General features: G+C 37.6%; 1 protein-coding gene and 1 long non-coding RNA gene across 2 annotated transcripts in view; one reads left to right on the forward strand and one right to left on the reverse strand.

Annotated features, from left to right (window-relative positions):
* LOC145694966 (connectin-like) overlaps nucleotides 1–22,811 on the reverse strand; it is a 511,959-nt gene that overhangs the window by 195,928 nt on the left and 293,220 nt on the right. The window lies entirely within an intron of this gene.
* Nucleotides 223–9,823, forward strand: LOC145694967 (uncharacterized). The gene is made up of 2 exons (XR_014133082.1): nucleotides 223–887; nucleotides 9,611–9,823. It is a non-coding gene; the product is annotated as an uncharacterized LOC145694967 (long non-coding RNA).

Genomic DNA, 22,811 nt, shown 5'->3' on the forward strand with positions numbered 1-22,811 from the left:
CTGTTCACATACTTTACAGAAGCACATGAACAGAGTACGTATGTACAGTCACGTTAAACAGAAGCATTCATTAAAACATATACTCAAGCTTGGAGTTTATATTTACATTGATTTATCTTGGTACATTCTAAACAATGTTTATTACCAACAATGAATTGCTAAAGTTCATGTGCTGCTATAGTAAATTCACTTATCAAGAATTAAAATTACAGCATACTCAAATGAGTGTCATAGTAATACATTGACAGTATATGGAAGGCGTGTCCAAGTGAAACCTGCCCATGATAGAAAATGCAAGTAGGTCAAGACACGGGCATGCACAAATGAAATCATGATATCCAAAGATCAAACGTGTATGTTGGAGGTTAGTAGTTGAGACAGGCACCCCACTGCTTCACCAGGAGTCGAATTTTGCCAAAAAGAAGGATTTCGGCTGTGCGTTGAACCATATTATCACGCCCCTTTCACCTCACTGTCAGTTTGAAACACTTTCAACTTAAGAATTTTTTTCAAGGGTCCGAACAAGTGAAAGTTGCATGGTGATAAGTTCGAGCTAAAGAGTAGTGAATCAGAATCTCTGCCATTTGCACAGAAACTCGCCACGTGCAAGCGAATATTGTCACGAAGAATGATGAGCACAAACATCTCCATCTCGGGATGTTTTCTCCGTATGATCACATGAATTTGTTGAGCGTCGGAGCGGTTTGGTTTTGTTTTCTTCTCTTAGTGATGACGGATGATCCCGCTCCACGGTTACTACTTTGGCTCAAGGTTCGAAATGGTGGTACAACGTCTCATCCTGTCACAATGCGCAGAAGAAAATCATCACCATCTTCGATATACAGACACAGATGCTGAAGACACCACCAATGCAAAGATTCAAAATGGTAAGAAACTAGTAGAATTACATGTTTTCTGGCCAAAGAGATATATCTCTTTGAGAAGGAAACCAACCAATCCTCTACAGATATATTACAATATTTCACCAAATGATTGGGATTATTAGCTAGTGAGATTCATCCAATTGACTATTTTCTACAATGCATATAAGATTCTTGTGCAGATAATATGATTGAAAATAGCAACCTATATGCCCTACAATCAAATAAATAATTCACATCTACATATAAAATAGTAGTTCATTAGGGATTAGTTTATTTGAAGAAGAATTGGCCGAAATATTTCTCGAGAGTGAACTAATCATTTCCCAGAATTTGATATACAAGGTGTTCATTTATTATGTAGCCAAAATTCACTGGTGAAATCCTCATACCTAAACAATAAAAAAGTCCAAATGAACATACGGCGAAAAACACGTTGTTTCAAAGTTACAAGATGCCGAAATCGAGAGAATTGTAACTTTGAGGCTGCCTAGCTCAAAAACTATGAGATACAGATGGTGATCAAAAAAATGGAAACACCTAAACGAAATTGCAACTTACCAGATTAATATGGTGTCGGGCCACCTTTCGCTTCCGGAACATCCTTGATGCGACGCGGGATGGAGGCATAGAGGTCGTCAATGGTAGCAAGTGGAAATTTACACCATTCCTTGTGCAGGGCATCGGCCAGTTCTGTGAGAGAGGATGGAGGTGGAAATCGTCGCCGGAGTCGTGTTTCCAAGACGGACCACAGATGTTCAATTATGTTGAGATCTGGGGATTGGGCGGGCCAGGGGAGGTGTTGAACTTCATCCCGCTGTTCCTCAAACCACGCTGAAACAACGCCAGCTGTGTGAATGGGTGCATTATCATCCTGGAAGATAGCGTCATTGTCCGGGAACAACATCCGGACCATAGGATGCAAGTGGTCTCCTAAAATTGCGACATAATCGTTGGCAGTGATTCGTCCGCTAAGTGTGACTACGGGACCCAATGAAAACCATGATATGGCGGCCCACAGCATCACCGAGCCGCCGCCATGTTTCACAGTTGGGCGGAGACACTGCAGATCATAAGCTTCTTTGGGCGTTCTTCACACATAAACACGGCCCGTGGTTGATAATAGTGTGAAGGATGACTTATCCGACCATATCACACGTTTCCAGTCCTCAACGGTCCAAGTTGCATGGTCGCGGCACCATTTGCGGCGTGCGAAAGCGTTATTGTCCATGATGAGCGGTTTGGCCCGTGCAACACGACCCCGTAAGTTCATGTCATGTAATTTCCGGCGGACTGTGATTGTCGAAACAGGGTGGGGGAGGTGTTGATTGAATACCTCCGTCACTTGCTCTGCAGTGGCAAGACGGTTCTACGTGACAATGCGCTTTAATACCCGGCGTGACCTGTCACTCATAATTTTCTTCCGCCCACTGTTCCGCTTCCCCGATGTGGTTTTCTCGTGTGGTGTTTAGGCCGTCATCACCTTCGACACAGTTCCACGCGACACACCTAACACAGTAGCCACTGCCGTCACACTCACTCCACATAACCGCGCACCAACAATTTGCCCTCTTTGAAAATCTGAGAGGTCTCGTATTTTACACTACCTCCGTCTGCCGCAACCACTGGACACTGCTGTTCCACTGCGGCTGACGTAGTATGGAAACCGACCTAACACACCACCACCAGCAGTCCGGCTCTGCGGGCGCCACGACACCACTGCCAACCCGTACATCTGACGTGATGCCAACTACAGGGTTTCCATTTTTCTGATCACCATCTGTATATCAAAGGCGGTTAAAGAAATATTAGAAGAACTAGTACACTGTCTATCTAAATAACCGTGTTTCAGAGGTGGATTATACCGGCGCACATGATTTTAGAAAGAGAGGTGGAAAAGTGGAACCTATACCGCAGCTCCCTCTATAAAATCCTAATATAACACTATGTTATGAATTAATCATAATAATAAATAGATTTAAAAGTAAATACAGAGTAGTTTAGCTTTACTATCCTGTATTTAAACATAATCTGCAAAATTAAAAACTTTTTCTCCTTTATCCTTGGTCCTATTCAACTAGAACTATTAAGTTAAGTCTCTACTGTCAGCATTGGCATACATCTTACTCAGTATCGTCCATTTAACTACATGTGTTCAGCCAGCATCGTAAGACAATTAGGGAGAAACTTAAATTTAGAAACATCAAATTCTGGTCTAAAAAGGCAAAATAATAATAATAACAATTTTAAATTTAAGCCAGAAGAACAAGTCATATGATCATAGTAATCCGGGAAGAGTATTAGATTTGTTACTGACAAATATAGATAACAGTTCTATGCATTTTAATAATAATAATAATAATAATAATAATAATAATAATAATAATAATAATAATAATAATAATAATAATAATAATAATAATAATTGCGAAAGAAGTAGATATGTATGCCACACATCACCCTACTACAAGCCGTTTTAACGTCTGTACTCTGTAGTCCTTCATGGGGTTGTAAATTCAAGGACTTTAGCTTATTACCTTTAAGACGAAGGAATTTTTAGTATAAGGAAGTGCAGAGGAAAGAACAAGAAAGAAAAAAGCAAGGAAAGGAGGCAGAAAACCTGGATTTCTGATGTTTTCGTGTCAATTTTCCTCTCTTCGGCAGTGATATAATTCACATGGAAGCCATTTTTGCTTTTCATCTTCTATGCACATACATAAACCAGTCTAGTCATATATTCATCCATATAGACATGATTCACGTATGTATGAGTGTGAGCACATATATATGTGTGTATATATACCTTCCACGTGGATATTTATTTTCCCTCTAACATAAGCTCTGTCTCTTGTTCAATCTTTTCTTTTTTCTCAGATTTTGAATAAAGCCAAGCATCCAAGCAGCTCAACGTCTCTCTATTTGCATTTTGTTTATTCTAGGTCTATTTTGCTGTTATTATATTCTGCTCTTCCACTTCATATTTGCATGAGTGAACTACTAAAAAGAAGAATCCATATATATCTCTCTCTACACACGAGAAGCATGTATTAAACTTTAACGTTAAAATGCGCTATAAAGGATGGGTGGGCAAGCACTTAGTGGTAGTTACTTTAACATTTCTGTCAATAGACGACTAAGATACTCACGGATATGAGCGTTTTAGGACAAATCGTAACAAACATGTAAATTTACATATATTTTACAATATCAGTAACTTGTGTTAAATTCATATTAAATTTCAGTGGTACTGAATTTATCATTTTAAAAAGGTACTTGTTCCACTGAGTTTCAATCACTTTGTCCAAACGGGAACATTTGGTCATCCTACATTATCTTTGATGTAGATGTTGGCTGCTACTAAGTGTGTTAGTCCATTAGATTCTAACCTGGTATTACTTTGCGCCACGTAGGTTCTCTCCAATCCATAAGATGTGTATTCAATCTGAAAGCTTGAGGTACCACTCTCATACGTAATATTGTATTCTTTCTTCCTACAGAGGGTGTTCAGGATGGCAAGATCGTATTCTTCTGTCAATTGTAATATATTCTTACCTTCCTCATTTCACCTATATGTCCAGTTCACATCCTCCATGTATTCTTCAATATTCTGATCTTGGTTTTTTCTCGACCATTTAGATTTCTTGCTATGATAAGCTTCTCATGTAACGAACAATTCTGCAGAATACTATCTAACTGCACATGAAAATCTTGCCTTGTCTATTCCTCACACCCAAGTTGTGGTGCATAGGTTCTGACTATACCTAGTCTAGCCATAAATATTGTTACAAACTTTCGACATACACCGTTCATCTGGGGAAAGGAAGAAAGAACCGCCAGTGTGCTCGCTGAAACTTTGAACCACTGAGTGCTTGTCTGTGAACGAGGAAGAATTGAAGTGCAGGTGGAACCATGGAATGGGGCGACTACGAAAACCATGTTGCCGTAATAGCGTTACATAAAGTTGGACAATCTGCAAGTGACAGTTTCAAGACGCTACAAATGCTACAAATCAATCGTATGTTTGTGTATCATACCATTGAACGATTCAATGAAACCGGGACTGTGAAGGACCGTCCAAGAACGGGTCGTCCACTCAGTGTCAGGACTCCAGCAGCCGCAAAAGCGATGGCGGCTCGTGTGCGAAGAGATGCGATAAGGAAGCTGGGTATCAAGGCCCGTGAAATTAACATTTCGAACAATGTCCAGAATTCTGTTTGAGGACGTTGGACTACGGGCTTTTTGCCAACGTACAGGACATTACCTTGACACACGTCTAAAGAAGCTGAGAGTGCTAAAATGTAGACTTTTCCTGCAGCGGTACGCCCATAATGAAAATCGGAAAAGCAGGTGAGAAAATATTCACCATTGAACAGTTGTTCAATCGACAAAACGATAGGGTGTATGCATCAACTTCTAAGGAAGCTAGTAAAATAGATCCTAAAGTTCAGAGGTCCCACAATCTAGTGAAAGGTGGTTGTGGATAAGTTATTACTGCTCCACTATGCTATATTTTTGCAAAAATTGAGTTCAAACCAGCGCCCGAGTGTACGATAGTACCGTTTTGAAGGTTATTGAGAAGTTAAGTAGCACATTGTTTCAGAATCAACTCTGGACCTTCCAGCAGGATTCTGCTCCTTCCTACAAGGCCAGATAAACTTAAGGGTGGCTTCAGCACCATGTCCCTTATTTCATTTCAGCTGAAGATTGGCCCAGTAGCAGTCTGGACCTGAACCCTATTGACTACCGACTGGTGAGTGCTGGAGGGCATCGTCTGCAAGAGAAGACACCCGTTGACAGTTTAAAGCGTTCTTTGTTGGCACTAGTCACGTATTTTTCCCTGGATGTCATCCGTTCCGCCATATACGAGTGGCTACAAAGACTAAGAGCTTGTGTCCGTGCAGAAGATGACCATTTCGAACAGTGATTAGTGCTGTGTGTAATAAATATATGTAAGAACAACATACGCAAAGGAAATTAAAATCTTTCTCATAATAGTTGCGTTATTCAGTTTTTCAGTTGTAACACTGTTTATGGTTAGACTAAGTATTTAAGGTTTCTATTTCTCCTAGCACATCTTGACTATCATGATTCTGTCGCTTACTCTATTCACGTCCACCAATTTATTTTTCTTGTCCAAGCCAATTCGGACCTTACTCTTTCTGTGTTGTCTCTGTGTATATAAGTTTATATTCGTATCATATTTTTTCGATCTTGAATCCTTTTAGTCTTTTGGATGCATGTGCTCATTCTTCTTCTAAACAGCGTTTCCTATAACTCATAACTCCTGCTTGACAAGTTGCCGACGTTCCACGTTCCTATTCTGATCTTCTGTTTCTGGACTCAGTTCTGTACTGCATTCGGTTCATTGTTTAGGGGTACCGAACAATGATCTTAAAGTAATCGGCTGGAGTACGTCACAGTCTTTTTTCACTCATATTCCTTTTCCGATCCATACTTGATTTGACAATTGTTTTTACGACCAGTTGCTAATCTGGTGTCAACCCGTAACCTGGAAGATCAGGATTAACTCTCGGAGTTTTCTCCTTTAGCCGTGATTATTTGCGACTGCTTATCTATCACGAATGCCTACTTATTTCGCAACTAACATCCATATCCGAGGCTCGTTCCATGATCCGCAATCTGTGGACGCACCCGGTCGCACTTGACACATGCGTTGTCCTTGTCCTAACCCAGGAAAGTAAACACGTTTTCTATCTATTTATTTTTGATTAATCAATCATGCTTGAACATGTGTAGTAGTCCATTTTTTTTCATTTTTAAATATTTTATTAAAGCAGTCATATTAATATTTACCTAATAAAATTTTTCAACACACATTCATAAGTTGCATGTTTTGATACAGATGATGTTTTGATGTTTTGATACTGAAAGAAGTATGATAAATGGAACGAATAATACACGCATACGCTTTCTGTCGTCCTTGTTTTTCGTAAAGATATAGAGCTTTTGAAAGTTTAAGTTTGGTTGGTTGACTGTCTTTAATGTTTAAGGTCCCTTTCAGCATCGAATCCAAACTATATAAACTTCCATGCGGAATCGAACCCAGATCTCCTATGCTGTGGCCGTCTACTAACCATATTACTAGGAAAGAGCTCGCTGAGAATTATTATTATTATTATTATTATTATTATTATTATTATTATTATTATTATTATTATTATTATTATTATTATTATTAATAACATCGTAATATACTAATGTTCTTTGAAACCATTCATGTTTTGAAAGAAGTATAAAACAAGTAGTGTTCCGGGAGTTTGTACTATATTTTTTTGAAATAGCGAAACGAAATAATAAATTCGCTACTCACTTTTGCTCTTCACACGTCATATTAATTTGATTGTGGATTAGTGTGACATTTATTAAGTTTTACAGAGTATTTTCGTTTCTTTTCAGTTTGTCTCACTATAATTTATTTATTTATTGCTATACATTCTTTAAAATCTGCCACTTTCTTCCCATTACCTCAGAGTTGCTTCTTCATTACTTCAGTATTATCTACATTGATATGTGGTACTTTTAGTGTAAAACGAAATATAAATTGTCACTGACTTCATAACTACTTTCGGTCAGTTAATACACATAACCAGCGATAAAATTGAGAAGACACACTGCGAATCCAAATTACTTTTACTGTTCTGCGACCTTAAGTTAGTTCATCGTGGCCTAGAACCAAGAGACTGAAAAATTACGCGCCAGTATAACCAACAAAAGTTCTCCTTCCATGTAACTGAAGAGATAACTCACTCGTCTCTGGTGGGCATGGCATGATATCTAATGGGAATGTAGAATTTTCGGTATTGGTCTAACAACGAGAGGTAAGTGGGAAGTTACTTTAATTTAATTGAGAGGTATTTAAGTTCACTATATAAAGTCAGAAATGAAGAAGATGGAAATCGATGTGCTGACCACAGATCAACCAACTTGAAGTCGTCTCTCTCGGGCCATGACTTAGTAGAATGCAGTAAATGTACTCAAGAAGAAAAATATTACTATTCGTGTTGCCTGAGAGACAAAATAAATTCTCGTTTTGTCTCAAAAACGAGACGAAAGGTGTATTTTTAATTCGAGACGAGACGAGAAATGTGATAATTCTTGTCTCCTTTTCGAGACGAGACTAAAAATTCCACGAGATTCGTAGGCAACACTAGTTTACTCAAATCTTAGATCTCAAATGCTATTTTAGTTTTACAGGATTCGTAGTAAAAAAATAAGAAACACAATGAATTGATAAAGTGATTATACGAATACAACTAAGAGCATTAAACTACATTTACAGATGCGCAAGTCATTTCAGAATAAACTCCAATAATAAATATGGTTTAAATTTGTTATATCACACCGTTCATAGATCTCTCGTGACGGAGAAGGATTCTGATAATTTCTAGATAAAATTAATAAGAAAAATAGGGCATAAATTTTGTACATACCGTTATAAAATAAGAAAAAATTTCAAAACGAGATGAGACAAGCTTTTACAAGGTTCGAGGCGAGACCAGAAATAATTCCTCGAGAATCGAGACGAAACGAGACGGTAAATCTTATGGATCGTTTGGCCTCGTCTCGTGTGCAGCATTAGGTAGTATTTTACTCAACATGTAATATAAAATAAGTTAGTGGCGATGTCTAGGAATAGTTTAAGGTTAGTCACTGTTCTCTATCACAATCCCTCTATATTTCAATATGTATGATCGACTGTACTTTGATTTAGCAGTGAAGATGAATCGGAGTAAGATAAGATGGGAAGTCAAAATGGGTTGGCTCACGATTTTTCGATCTTATACCAGAATAAACTCGTCTGATCCTCAATTCAAATCTAGTAGGACATTAAGCTTTTTTCTCTTCTACGTCTCACCCTCCTCCTTACTAGATTGATTTGATTTCAGTTTAGTGTTCCTTTCAGCAGCGAGTCTATATGAAACGTGGACTTACAGCTTAACGTGGGATCCGAACGACAAGAGCTCCCGTCGGGGAATCGAATCCGCGTATCCCATGCCAAAGGCGCGTTCGCTAACCACTTAGCCATGAGTAAGCTCTCCTCCTTACTCGGGTTGTCCATGAGATGAAACTACCTGGAATCTTCGTGATGAAATACAAGACTAGGCACACCTTCCGTTTTGGAGACAAGACATCATTTTTACAACGCTTTTCGAGACAAAACATTCTCAGTTTTTTTTTTCAGTTTAACGTCTCACGTTTAACCACTGAAACGAAGGGAGACGATAATGATGATAATCAATGAAAGAATAGAATGAAGAAAGTAGAAGGAAACGGAAGAACCCCAAGAAAACAGACTCACACTGTGTTTGTCTATCACGGAGTCCACTTGGCGCAAGCGGGGATCGAACCAGGGATCCCACGAACCAAATCAGTTCTTCTGCCGTAGGCAGTGCAATCTCTAACTAATTTTGGTGCAGAAATACTTCCGTAATGTGGTTTAACTTGAGCTAAGGGAAAGTCGACAAGTATCAGGAAAAGTATATTCAAAACATGTAACTACCTAGAGTCTAAACAGAAGACTAATGTACACAGAGGGGGAAAAATAGTAAATGCCTTAGAGAAATATATGTGAAACTAACGCTTTTGAGTTAATTAAAACTATTTACGTAGCTCAACAGCGGAGCTGAAATTGATATATACCTACCGGGAAGTTACGCTGCTGCTCTAATTTAATCGACTGTAATTAATTACATCTCTTGTATTTACAGATATTGTGCTAATAGTCAATGGAAGCTGTGGGATAATCTATATACAAGAACCTGATGTAACATTCAATAAGATAAACAAAAAATTAAGCTACTGCTTCCGTATTAATCCCATTAGTCCTCTACGATCCAGTCACTAAAACAGTTGCTGTCATCAGTACCATCACTTGAAAGGATAACTAATAGTTTCAGTGAAATGTTTTCCATGATAAGTCGCATAAAAACATCAACCTATATCTACTATTGGAAAAAATCTGTATACTATTCAGTCATCAAGTAAATTCACTTTTTTGACTTCCAAACTATGCTATGCATAAGTGTCGAAAGTTTTATAGAAAGGCTTGATCCGTCCGTCGGCCTGTTGACAGATACCAAAGGAAGAACGGTAAGAGATATCCAGAAGCAATTTTTCCAGGTTCTCTAGAATAGGTCCGATCTCCTCCATTAACCTTCTGTTCAAATCGGAAGTGATATAAACTAGCCATTTCCGGTTTCATCGTTTATTGCCGTTGAACGAAAATTGTATCAAAGAGCGAGAAGCGTTTTTTTTTTCAAACAATTCAACGTCTCAAGACAACATATTTTGACTTTTCACAACACTCTACCTAGACCGGAAGTGGTTGACATTTACTCCTACGCCTGGTTTCAATACTGATTTCCATATAGCAAAAACGGTAAGAGATATCGAAATGCGGTGTCTTGCAATCGATTCAGCTTCCCAAGAATAGGTTCCATCCTTTTTGGTTGACCCTTTATTCAAACGGATGTGGTTCAGATTAACTATTTCCGGTTTCAACATTTATTTCCATACAACAGAAATGGTAACAGTGACAAACTATTTTCTGCGATGCATACAGTCTCAAGATCATATATATATATATATATATATATATGTGTGTGTGTGTGTACAGGCATGGTTTCAAGGGGGTATAGGGGCAACAGCCCCCCTTGACGCTCAAGTATAAACTGAATAAAATGGGCTTCAATTCTGCTTTACACTGGATAAAGTTGCAAACTATGGTTTAGTCCTTATCTTGATCATATTCTGGATCCTCTGCCACTGTGTATATATATAATCACAACCCGCTACTCTCTATCGAAACCGGAAGTAGTTGAATTTACTAGTATTTCTGGTTTCAATTTGATTTTCATAGAACAAAAACTGTAAAAGATATCGGGAAGCGATTTCTTGCAATTGACTCAGCGTCCCAAGAATAGGATCTATATTTCCTTCCTTAACCCTTTATTTAAACTGGAAATGGTTGAAATTAACCATTTTTGGTTTCAACTTTTATCGCCATAAAGCTAAAGTATTAAGGGATAGCGAGTTATGGCATTTTAATATGGATTCAGCGTCTGAGGAAGAAGTTCTATCTTTAATCTCATTAATCTATAACAACCAATAGTTACAGATGTACTACTTCAAGTTTGAGTATTGAATTCCGATAGTTTGGAAGTCTACCGTTGTTTCACACTGTGAAACGAAACTCATTTGTTTTATTTTATGCTATGTATTAGTGGCTGTAAGTCTTTATTATTGATCAAAATCATTTTCTTTTATTTGAATACTTCTGTAAATGTGATCAAGGAAATAAACAAATTCGAGAGATCACGAACCCTTATTAAAGCATGTCCATAGTTAACTTCTTATCAAGGTATATAAGAAGTTCGTTTCTAAATTACATACAGTACTTTATGCGAAAAATTTGTTATGCGATTCAACGAAGTCAGTCGATCAAAAATCGTGTATAGTTTACATAACTCTGGCATAATGTTGAGTGAAATCTCCAAGTCTCGTGATAATTATAATCAGACTTACTAATCTACGAAAGACAACCAACTAAGATCTTAAGTAATTATTATTTAAGTATTGGTCTTTGCAATTGTACTATGTTACCTTCTGTTTATTATTCTATACCTTTGGACACGCAAAAATAACTGTTGTGTCTCCAAATACTTCAATAATTCTATTCTAATTCTTATCTTCATATATAGGAGATGGTTAGATTCTTCTTACCATACTGTATCACATTGGATAGCCCTCCTTTTGGGTATTGAATTTAACATTAAAGTTTCAAAAGTAGGAAGACCATTTTTAAAAATGGGATATGTTGTTATGCAATCAACAGAAATCAAAATTAAGTATATGGAAATAAGATATTCTCAACCCAGACTAGACCAACAAGGCTTTTCGGTATTATTGCATGTTTCATTTAAACTATTAGACAGACAAACACGAAACTTGATAGATTGTTTATATTGGGACTTTTGGAAACACAATATGAGAATGCTTCATTCCCTTGATGAAACATTCTAGAAATTTCACCCTGAGGGTGTTCAGAGAGGCATTTTAGTATTATTACGTTAGATATAATACTTGGTGTTTGGTGAGTTGGAGCTCTCTGCTCTACATGAATTCGATGTGGATGATGCAAAGGGAATGAGAGGTTGCCGCGGTAATATGAAAGTACGTTGACTAATTTGGTAGACAACTCTCAATGGCAATGTACACAGTGCACTCAGTAAGTTCTGGGGCTACCTCAAAATAGCTTACTTAACGAGCTAAAAAAAAATTCATTACCACGTTCGTTTTCTAGATATATAACTTCCGGTGCTACACACTCACGGAACCTGGACTCGTGTTTCTTTTTCCAAAAGAAGACTCAATTCTTGACCTTCCCCCCCATGTTTGACTAATTTTGCCCCAACGGACTACATATTCTTTCTAAGCTCAAATCTGCCCTCAGGGGATAATGTGCATTGGGATATTACTTTGGTTCAAAAGAGAATGTGACGGTAGTGTTGAACAGTATTCCAGTGGATAACTTTCTAGAGCATTCCGTGGTCGACTTTCCTAGAGAATTCCGTGGTCGAATTTTCTAGAGCATTCCAGTGGTTGACTTTTCTAGAATATTCCAGTGGTCGGCCTTCCTAGAGCATTTCAGTGGTCGATATTCCTAGAGTGTTCCAGTGGTCGACTTTTCTAGAACATTCCAGTGGTCGACTTCCCTAACTAGTCTAGTGGTTGACTTTCCTAGAGCATTCCAGAGATCGACTTTTCTAGAGCATTCCAGAAATTGACTTTTCTAGAGCATTCCAGAACTTCTACAACCGGTTCTGGGAAGGGGTGTATGTAGGAAAGTAATGTAGTAAATTTTTTTCTGCCATCATTAAGTAGCTTAATTCGAGGTAGCCCTGAAGTTCAGTGAACGCGATGTGTATGCTATTATAATTTGCGATGTGCTGCTACAAAAAATAAACAACTGTCTTTTTTTTTTCAAACAATTGCAGCTCAAACTTATTTGAAAGACGTAAATATCTTACAAATAATTTCGAATTTAATTCAATTGAATGTAACTAACGCGCAGATTTATTTTTGGTTCGCAGTTGAAAAGCGTAGGGAAATGTGTCCTTGTTTTGTAACCAGACAAGGCAACAGAGAGAAATATTAAATCTTCTTTGTCGAGATGGCTTGTGCACTCTGTCCTGTGGGAGAGAACTTTGCCACGGAGGCACGCAGAAGCTTTGATCCCTGTGCTTTGCATGCAGTTAGAAACGCAGGGAAAACTGGGAAACTACTTAGATCCATTGAGAGGTTCTCCTGCTGCGCCCGTCAGCTAACGCTCTCCTGCCAAAAAGAAAAACCTTCCAACCGAAGTTTCCTAATTTTGTTCAAGCGTAGTCGGAAACTGTTTACCAATTTCAAGTTGTTGTATAGTTTTGCTTCTGTTCTCCGTTTGAATGTGTACGTGACAGAGGCTAAGGAAGGGAAATATAATGAAAGAAAATGAGTGATGAGGTCAATTAAGTAGTCGTGCACAATCACTCATAATATCCACATAACTAAATGTACTAAAACGTACCGTGATATATAGCTCTCGATAGCTGATAGTACTTTGACATACCGATATACAGTTTATACTTATATCTACGATGCTAATGATCTCTCTTTTGAGATACTCAGTAGTAGAGTGGCAACTCTAGTGCAAGTTGTTACTAAGTTTTACTTCACACTATGTCAGTTTATACTGGACATCATTTGCTCTATGAGTTTTCTTAGGATTTTTTCATTTGTCTATTTTTTCATACCTCCAATGCTCTCTCGTGTTATTCCAGAAACTTAAATTATCTCAGTTAGCCACATACATAATGATTATTTCAGATGATTCTCTCCAGAGAAGGGGAATTTCACTATACGAGGGTAAAATGAATGCTACGAAAATGCTGGTAATCCTTGTTGAACATGATAGAAGATCTGGCTCGAGGGAATTTATGGCGTTCGGGGGGATTCCTCCCAGGCTAACCCCGAGATCATCCCACCACATACCAATATTAAAAATGAAACGTTATTATACACACGGAACTAGTATGATTGCTAGGCTTCAATTTCATATCCATACAAAGTGTATTGTGTATTCTGTTTAAAAGCATCGTAGGTATATTTCACAAAATTCCAGACTTCATGATAGATTACAGTACCTTCATATTTTCTTTTGCTAGTGGGTAGTTTCACAGAGAGAGGAAGCGCAGCTGACATAGCATGCACTCCATTTGAAGTGGAATTCTTGTCCGGAGATCTTAGCGTGGTATAGTAAAGAAGGGACTTGAAGATCGGCAAATATTGTCAGACTGACAACTAACACGTTAATCTTTAATGGTGTGGTTAGGATAGCTTTGTTAATAAGAAACATTTCGATCTTTCTGCCACAAAGCATCAAGCCAGCAGCAAATGGTACGAGAAGCCATGTAAAACTTGGGAGACACACACTGTGTTTTTTCGGGCCATTCTTCGGTACAAGTCACGGAACAGAAAAAAAATTATGTTGCTTAGAAGACGAGAAGAGACAGACGTCTTCCAATAAAAAGCAAATACACTTTCCGAGAAGAGACATTTCTTTCACGACAACTTTACACGGCAGATGTCTCGTAGATAGCCCTTTGTTTTCCATAAATGCAGGCCTGTGTTGTCTTCAATGGCGATTAATTAAAAAAAAAAAACATTAGTTTTATATGCACTATCTCTATATGTGAATCTCAGTCCCAGGTCCCAGGGCACTCGGTCGAAAAAGCGTAAAAAAAAATTTCAGGCCAGCCATCATGAATGAGGTTTTCCTGGGTTTTCCTCATTCACACCAGGCAAATGCCAGGGTGGTACCTAACTTATAGGTCATAGGCCGCTTCCTTCCTTCCTTTCCTTTCCCTGGATAGTGTGTTCGACGACGGACGTCACCCCTCATACGTGACGGGCTAAATGGCCATAGATGTCAGAAGCCCAGAAATCTAAAATCCTAAATACTGTGATAATTTGCGGCTAGTAATTCAAAGGTTGGTGGTTCGCGCCCACCCTAGGCTAGCCCTGCATTTTTTTACTTGTTTAAAGTGTTGTTTAAACTTACTTTAATGTAAACACATTACGCATATAGGCGATTTAACATACTTTGGGGGAGTAATTTTGTGATTCATTGACGCTTACGGCATGGAGAATATACCTAGAACATACTAGGTACGTTCCCCAGGTACATGTCAGGCATGTGTCTAAGGGCGGTCAGAGACGGTGACTATCACTTGCCATCCATGTGGTTTCTTTGTCAGAAGTATATAAGGCACATACTGGACACATTCCCATGTATCTGAGGGAACATAATAGGCATATACCTGCTATGTAATTGTGCTGTAAGGGTATCACCCCGTTTATTGTAAGTCCGACCAGGAGGAAATTTTCTGAACTCATTGTAGTTCCCTATACAGTTGTATTGGATTAGCACAGGAGTGGATCCACTGACAGAGTCTTATTTACGTGGCAATGAACCTCAAGGATTGAAAAGTTTAGTAGTTAATATAGTTGAGAAATAGAATTGCCCACGAGACGATAAGAGACGAGACATAATTTTTACGAGACGGGACATTACTTTCACGGCATCTTTTCGAGTCGAGAATGCCTAAACTCTTGTCTCGTTCGCAACTCTATTGAAGAAACAAATAAAGAGAATACCACCTTTAAGTATACAGAGTGTTCTATCCTCTTCAAGAGGGAAAAGAAAAAGGAGAAGAAAAAATAATTCAACCATTTTACGTAACACGGTAAGTAAATAAATGTCTGAAATGAGAGCATGAACATTTAAAACATTGTTATCAAGTGTGTTAACTTGAGGAACTACATAGAGGGAGAAAGATAAAGAGAGAGAAATTAAATCTTAGATGTTCTTTGGTGGGAAACTTCCGTTCCTTGAATGAGAACGCATTTAGAACAAGGGACTCGCAAGAATCTCGTTCCAAGGTATGAATGTGATAAGAAATACGTGGGTGTATATGATATTTAGCTAACAAGAAAGATCGAAGTGCCTAAATCTTTCCAGTTTGACAGTTTTAGAACTTCGTCTATTAATGTATTATTATGCCTTGAATCAACAGCAAAATTTAATACAATGTTCTCTCATTACTCTCAAGATCATTGAATTACATTGACCCATTTTATTTAAATCTTATGCAACCAAGCTTGAAGTAGGTATTTCAAGGTAATGAACACTTCAGATGTGTAAACTAAATTAGCATTGAGCACTTTAGATGTGTAAATTAACATTGTATGATTAAAATAACACTGTACCTATACAGTTCGAAAGATATATTTATAAATTCCCGAGAAATGGTATGCGTAGCCGAACCTACTTACCAGTGGCGTAGCAGCTGCCCCGCAACCCCCGCAGTGCGGGGGGCCCCGAGGTATAGGGGGCCCCGAAGTCTTGCGATGAATAAAGATTTAAAGAAGTAAAACTTCAACCTTACTTCTGTCGGCTTTACAACTAGGGCCCCTTCTCTATACTTTGCGGGGGGGGTCGCAAAGGTATGCTACGCCACTGCTACTTACTGAATGACTTCAGTTCGATTCCCACCACTGGGGCAAACATCGCGATTTGCAACTTGATCTCAGGTCTACTCTTAGCCTGTTATCTGTTCCGACTTACCTCTAAACTTAGATAAATAAAAATATTAGTGTCCTTCCGATGTTCAGAAAATGTGATTGGTTAGTGATGCATAACTCTCACTCTCGCATGTGGAGGAGCAAATTATACACGTGCACTTTCGCAATCCTATGTCGTGCCTTGTACTTGCAGTACTCACAGAACCAAGATTCACGTAGTCCATCTTTCAAAGTTAAAACTAGAATCAGTGTTGCCAACAGGTGCCTTCAGAAAGTACCTAGGTAGTTAAGTAACGCGCAGAATCTAGCTAAAAATGGATAAACTCATCTAAAACTATAGTTAACGGAACTTGACAATAAAAGTAAGCAAAACCTTTTCCGAATTTTAGTGTGTTAACCTAAAATACTGTACGTTATGGCATTGTTCCTATGCATTCTTAAAGTTAACACTTTCATATGTTTCATATAGTCTCGGAGCTGAAAGGGGCGCTAACTAAAGCAACCAACCAAACACTTTCATCGTTCACACACTTCAAACACTTAATAAAATAAATAGAAATTAGCACTTACAGTACTTCTGCCCCCTTATTATCTAAAAAAAAGTACTAAAATCTCCTAATTCTTTCCCTCCGTATCCAATTCTCGTGGTAATGCTGGCTCCCTCATTCACCAAAATTACTAAAATATCTCTTCTTTTTTCCTTCGTCTCCAACTCTTGCTGTAATGCTGCCTACATTTTAGGATACTCTTGATCAAGCATAACACTAAAAAATGCACAGCGCAAGCAAAAGTATTTTCGGTAAAAATTACAGAGAAATTAACCACGTGTATAGAAATTAACAATGGTATGACAAAAGTTTACGAAATATCTCGCTTTGAAGTAAGACAGTAACGCACAGGCAGGAGTGATGCATAAATTACTTAGTCTGGTGTGGTAATACCATTAAGTGCTGTTGCAAGCAGAAGCGTTAGAAAAAAATGACAAACTTCAGTTCATGTCAATTCTTGTTGTTCTGATTAGAAATTTTGATTAGAAAAGAGATAAAAATCCTAGTAAGAACAAATGGCTAGAAATTGATAATGATGGATGCTGAATTGGCCAAAATTATAGCTGATAGCTAAACCACATTTTTTTCCTAGCTAATCACCAAGTGAAAATGGCTAAATTTAGCCATGAAATAGCTAAATTGGAACACTGACCAGAATATCTACATAATTGCATTGGGATTGCACATGCTTAAATGTATATTTCTAATATTTTATTAAACATACTCGACTGCAGTATTATTAGACGATTTATATTATATTTTTATCATTTATAATAATGTAGTTTCATACAGTTGTTTCATAGTAAAAGTAATAACTAAAAGTGAACTACTGTATTTTGCGGAGGAGTTAGCAAACCTGTGTTATTGGTTATTAATTTTATCCAGAGCTTTGGGTCAAAATGTACACCAAAAGCCATGGATAATTACTGTACTATTCGCAGACAAGCATTCGTAAACATGAAATAATATACCATACAGACACATGCATAATAACAGCTTACTGTCTTATCATGCATTCATGTGTAAAATTGCCATAAGATACGTAACCTATTATTTCCCTGCAACCATGTTTGTAATTACCTCATTCTTTGTCTGTGCGAGGCTAATTCAATTTAATCGACTGAGAGAAAACTTCAATTCATCGTAGTTATATGTGTAGGATGGTATGAATCGATTTTAATTAAGATGTGCATAAATATAACAATATAAGCTCACAGGGTAATTAGACGAATACCAAGGATGACAAATTGTCTGTACAAATGTCAAGATTATATTAATATGTGTAATATATGTTAGCTTCATTGATGTTTGTGTCAAGTTCAATATATATATATATATATATATATATATATATATATATATATATATATATATATATATATATATATATATATATATATATATATATATATATGTAGTATTCGAGAAAGAACAATGGGGTTTCGTGAGGCTGCTGTACAAAAGTGATAGCACTTGATGCTTAAATGATACATAATTTAGTTTGGTAACTGAAATAGTTTTTATTCAGTGCAAAAACAAATAAAGTGCTACGAGAATCTACCAAAGAAGAAAAATGTTACAGTGCGTATTCATTCCAATATGTTTATTGCGTATTTTTTCCCTTGTGTTATAGTTACATATATTATGTATTATCAAAATAATTGAAGCAACGATTGCAGAAAAGACCTGTCACATTTTTTTCTGAATTTTGGTTTGTAAACTCCAAACCCTTTGTACACAACTTTGTGCATAGGAAGGAAAATTTATGTTGAATTATGAAGGGCATAGTGCTTCAGGACGAGCAAAAACCTGGCTAAAACCCAATTTTTGAAAATTGCGTTAGAAGAGTACTGGTTTAGTGTATGGATTATGAAATATTCAAAGTTTACTATATACAAACAATAAACACGAGTAACATGTAATGGGTGAGTTAGAAAAGGTGGAAGGGTGTATCTGAAACAGTTGCAGAATAGAGTATTTGACATTCAAGTTCATGGCTTCATTCCCAAGAATATGTGGTTACAAGAAACACTTGTTGTATATGGCACCAATATACTCCCCAAACACTGCAACTGTCCAAAGTGGCTATGCAGTACCTTCCATGTACGTTTTCCTAAACAAAATATGTTAATGTGACAAATTTTCATTTGTGTTAGCAGAAGATCCACAAAGCTGCAGAAATTTAGTATAGTGCCCAGCGGAGTTGTTGAAATGAGCTGAAAGAATAAATCCATGATGAATTGTTTTTCATGAAGTTTAGGTGCGAATATGTGCGAATTTGTGAAACCCATGTTTCTTTGTGATTGTGTGTGGTGACAGTACACCGAAATTAATAATTCTTACTTTTTACTTGCTGGACGTCTATAGTTCATCACGAAGCTGAAACATACGCAGTTCTATGAGAAAATGAGAGAAATAAAAGATCAATGTCAGAGGGAGCAAACACGGCATGTCGACACCTGGTTTTGACACAATTGAGCCTTGGTGATCACGCAACTCACATTAGTGAAGACATTCGAAGAACTGTTTAAAAATTTTGCAGCAAGTGTATCAAAAACTGTATAACAGTGGCTGAAATCATGACATATTTTTGAAGACACATACAGAATGGCTTAATGGAGAACTGACGTTTACAGTCCAGAGACAGATGGAACGTCGATCAAATCCTGGAGGTCGTCCATTGAAGGATTTCATAGAATCTAGTGACAGAACCAAACGGAGGAAAACGGAAAACTTACGCGTATCTGCAAGTACATCGGAACTGGTCTTTGCTGCCAAAATGAGTCGTCGGGCATCAGGACAAGAAGATGCACCAAAAGTACTTCGTGAGGTGACAGAAACAACTCCGACTAAAGCTCGTAAGATGAGGTAAACGTTTATGGGCGCAAAGGACCAGAGCATTTAACCCAAACCGTACACCAAAGAACAGGTGCTTGCATTATTTCTCAATGCTAAGTTAACCAAAAGCCAATACAACTGTCTACGTGTTGGTGCGAAAACAAGGAACGCAAACATTTATCCAAGTTATCACAAATTACTCGCGGAAACAGGAGATTCAGAAGCAGTTTATAGGAAAAGTAGGCCTTAATGTTGATAGATCCAAAGCAGGAGGTAGTGGAACAAGCAATAATGGGAACACTGTTTGGAGATTTTTGCAGACCCACACCAATCTTCGCAAACTGATTACACATTTCTCGGTGATACTATCTGTAATCAACTCTGGACTTGACGTTGATTCCAAGGCTTTAGACAGTTATGCACTGGAGATAGCCAAACTCTTTGTTCATCTTTACAGTTGGTTCTTTATGCCTGCTAGTGTCCACAAAATACTTATTCATGGTTCGGCTGTGATACAGAATGCCATTTTACCAACAGATCAGCTTTCTGAGAAGGCATAGGAGGCACGGAATAAAGACATAAAAACATTTCGGAAAGATCACTCACGCAAATTCTCTCGCATTATTGCGAATCGGGACATGCTGTATATTAGGGTGTATCGAAAAAAACTTTTTTTCGAAATCAGGTTACGGCTAGTGCGGATTTTTGGCCAAATGGCATCAATAAAACGTATAAAAAATTTCAACGCGATCAGACAACACCTTCTGCTGCCGAGTAGAGTCCAGATATTAGAAAAATCTACAAAAGATTCACTCTTCAACTGATTTTCCAAATTTTTTTTTTTAAATATTTCCTATATTTTTCGGTCTTTTAAATTATTGAAATAGCATTGGAAAGGAGAAATAAATACATAAAACAAATTTATTACGGTTATTTCTGTACACCACAAGCATAAAAACCTAGTTAATTATTTGTAAAACTGCACTGATTTTCTGGCGTATCGTACAATTAAATTTTAATATAAAATTATTGAAGTCTCTTGAAAAACGAAGAAAACACTTTAGTGCTAAATTCTAAGAGCAGTAATAGTATAAATAATTTGCTCCCAATGCCGTATGCATCTGCTTATCACACTAGATCACCTGCCGCCCACCACTCCCCGAACGCCTCTTCTCTTGTACTTGCCCAGCTGAAAGGATCGGTCTTATCAGTCGCCAGTAGTCAACCAGCTGTGTCGAACGTGATTGTCGCTGCTTGAATTATTTATTAGTGTTGTAGGAAATTTTAACTAAATAATTTGTTTTCGTGTGAAGTGCAGTATGTAGAAGTGAGAACAGTGTTTCACTTGTGTTAAGTACTTATTATTAGGAAGAGAGTGACAGATACGCTGACGTTATGGCATCGACAAGTTTATTACGGTCTGACGTTAGGAATAGCATTATTGGGACACCCAAGGAATTGAGTAGAACACAGCTACCAACCGTTGAAATGTATTGAGACAATACCTATGGGAGCGAGATGAAAAAATGAGAATTTCGGGATCCCGGAAAGAGCCTTCAACAAAGGTTTTATCTTCTATCGTCGCCAGGCAGATTGTAGAAAATTGAGATTACGCCTCAATCTTGTGGTTCTTTGATCTAGAAGAAAAGGCGCCTCTAGCACTGGTACTTTTCTTCCTTTTTCGCAGTTGCAGGCAAGAGGATCGGAAAACTTACAAAAGGCTAAATCAAATTAAATATTTTTGGCAGACTGTTGAAAATCAGCAATTCGTTTCGCAGAAGTTTGGAAACCGGACTTTGCTGAGTTTTGCAAGTCACGGACAATATTATGGTACTTCAATATCATTGCAACAATCCTTCTGACACTGAAAATTGCTTCGCCGCTGATTGAGGCGTAATCTCAATTTTCTACAATCTTCCTGGCGACGATAGAAGATAAATCCTTTGTTGAAGGCTCTTTCCGGGATCCCGAAATTCTCATTTTTTCATCTCGCTCCCATAGGTATTGTCTCAATACATTTCAACGGTTGGTAGCTGTGTTCTACCCAATTCCTTGGGTGTCCCAATAATGCTATTCCTAACGTCAGACCGTAATAAACTTGTCGATGCCATAACGTCAGCGTATCTGTCACTCTCTTCCTAATAAAAAGTACTTAACACAAGTGAAACACTGTTCTCACTTCTACATACTGCACTTCACACGTAAACAAATTATTTAGTTAAAATTTCCTACATCACTAATAAATAACTCAAGCAGCGACAATCACGTGTGACACAGCTGGTTGACTACTGGCGACTGATAAAACCGATCCTTTCAGCTGGGCAAGTACAAGAGAAGAGGCGTTCGGGGAGTGGTGGGCGGCAGGTGATCTAGTGTGATAAGCAGATGCATACGGCATTGGGAGCAAATTATTTATACTATTACTGCTCTTAGAATTTAGCACTAAAGTGTTTTCTTCGTTATTCAAGAAACTTCAATAATTTTATATTAAAATTTAATTGTACGATACGCCAGAAAATCAGTGCATTTTTACAAATAATTAACTAGGTTTTTATGCTTATGGTGTACAGAAATAACCGTAATAAATTTGTTTTATGTATTTATTTCTCCTTTCCAATGCTATTTCAATAATTTGAAAGACCGAAAAACATAGGAAATATTTAAAAAATATGTTTTGGAAAATCAGTTGAAAAGTGAATCTTTTGTTGATTTTTCTAATATTTGGGCTCTACTCGGCAGCAGAAGGTGTTGTCTGATCGCGTTGAAATTTTTTATACGTTTTATTGATGCCATTTGGCCAAAAATCCGCACTAGCCGTAACCGGATTTCGAAAAAAAGTTTTTTTCGATACACCCTACTGTATATGCTTCTGATTACTTGTGATCCCTTTCTTTCGAGT

This window comes from Thermobia domestica, chromosome 9, assembly GCF_964235325.1.
Source record: "Thermobia domestica chromosome 9, izTheDome1.hap1.1, whole genome shotgun sequence".
NCBI classification, from domain to species: domain Eukaryota; kingdom Metazoa; phylum Arthropoda; class Insecta; order Zygentoma; family Lepismatidae; genus Thermobia; species Thermobia domestica.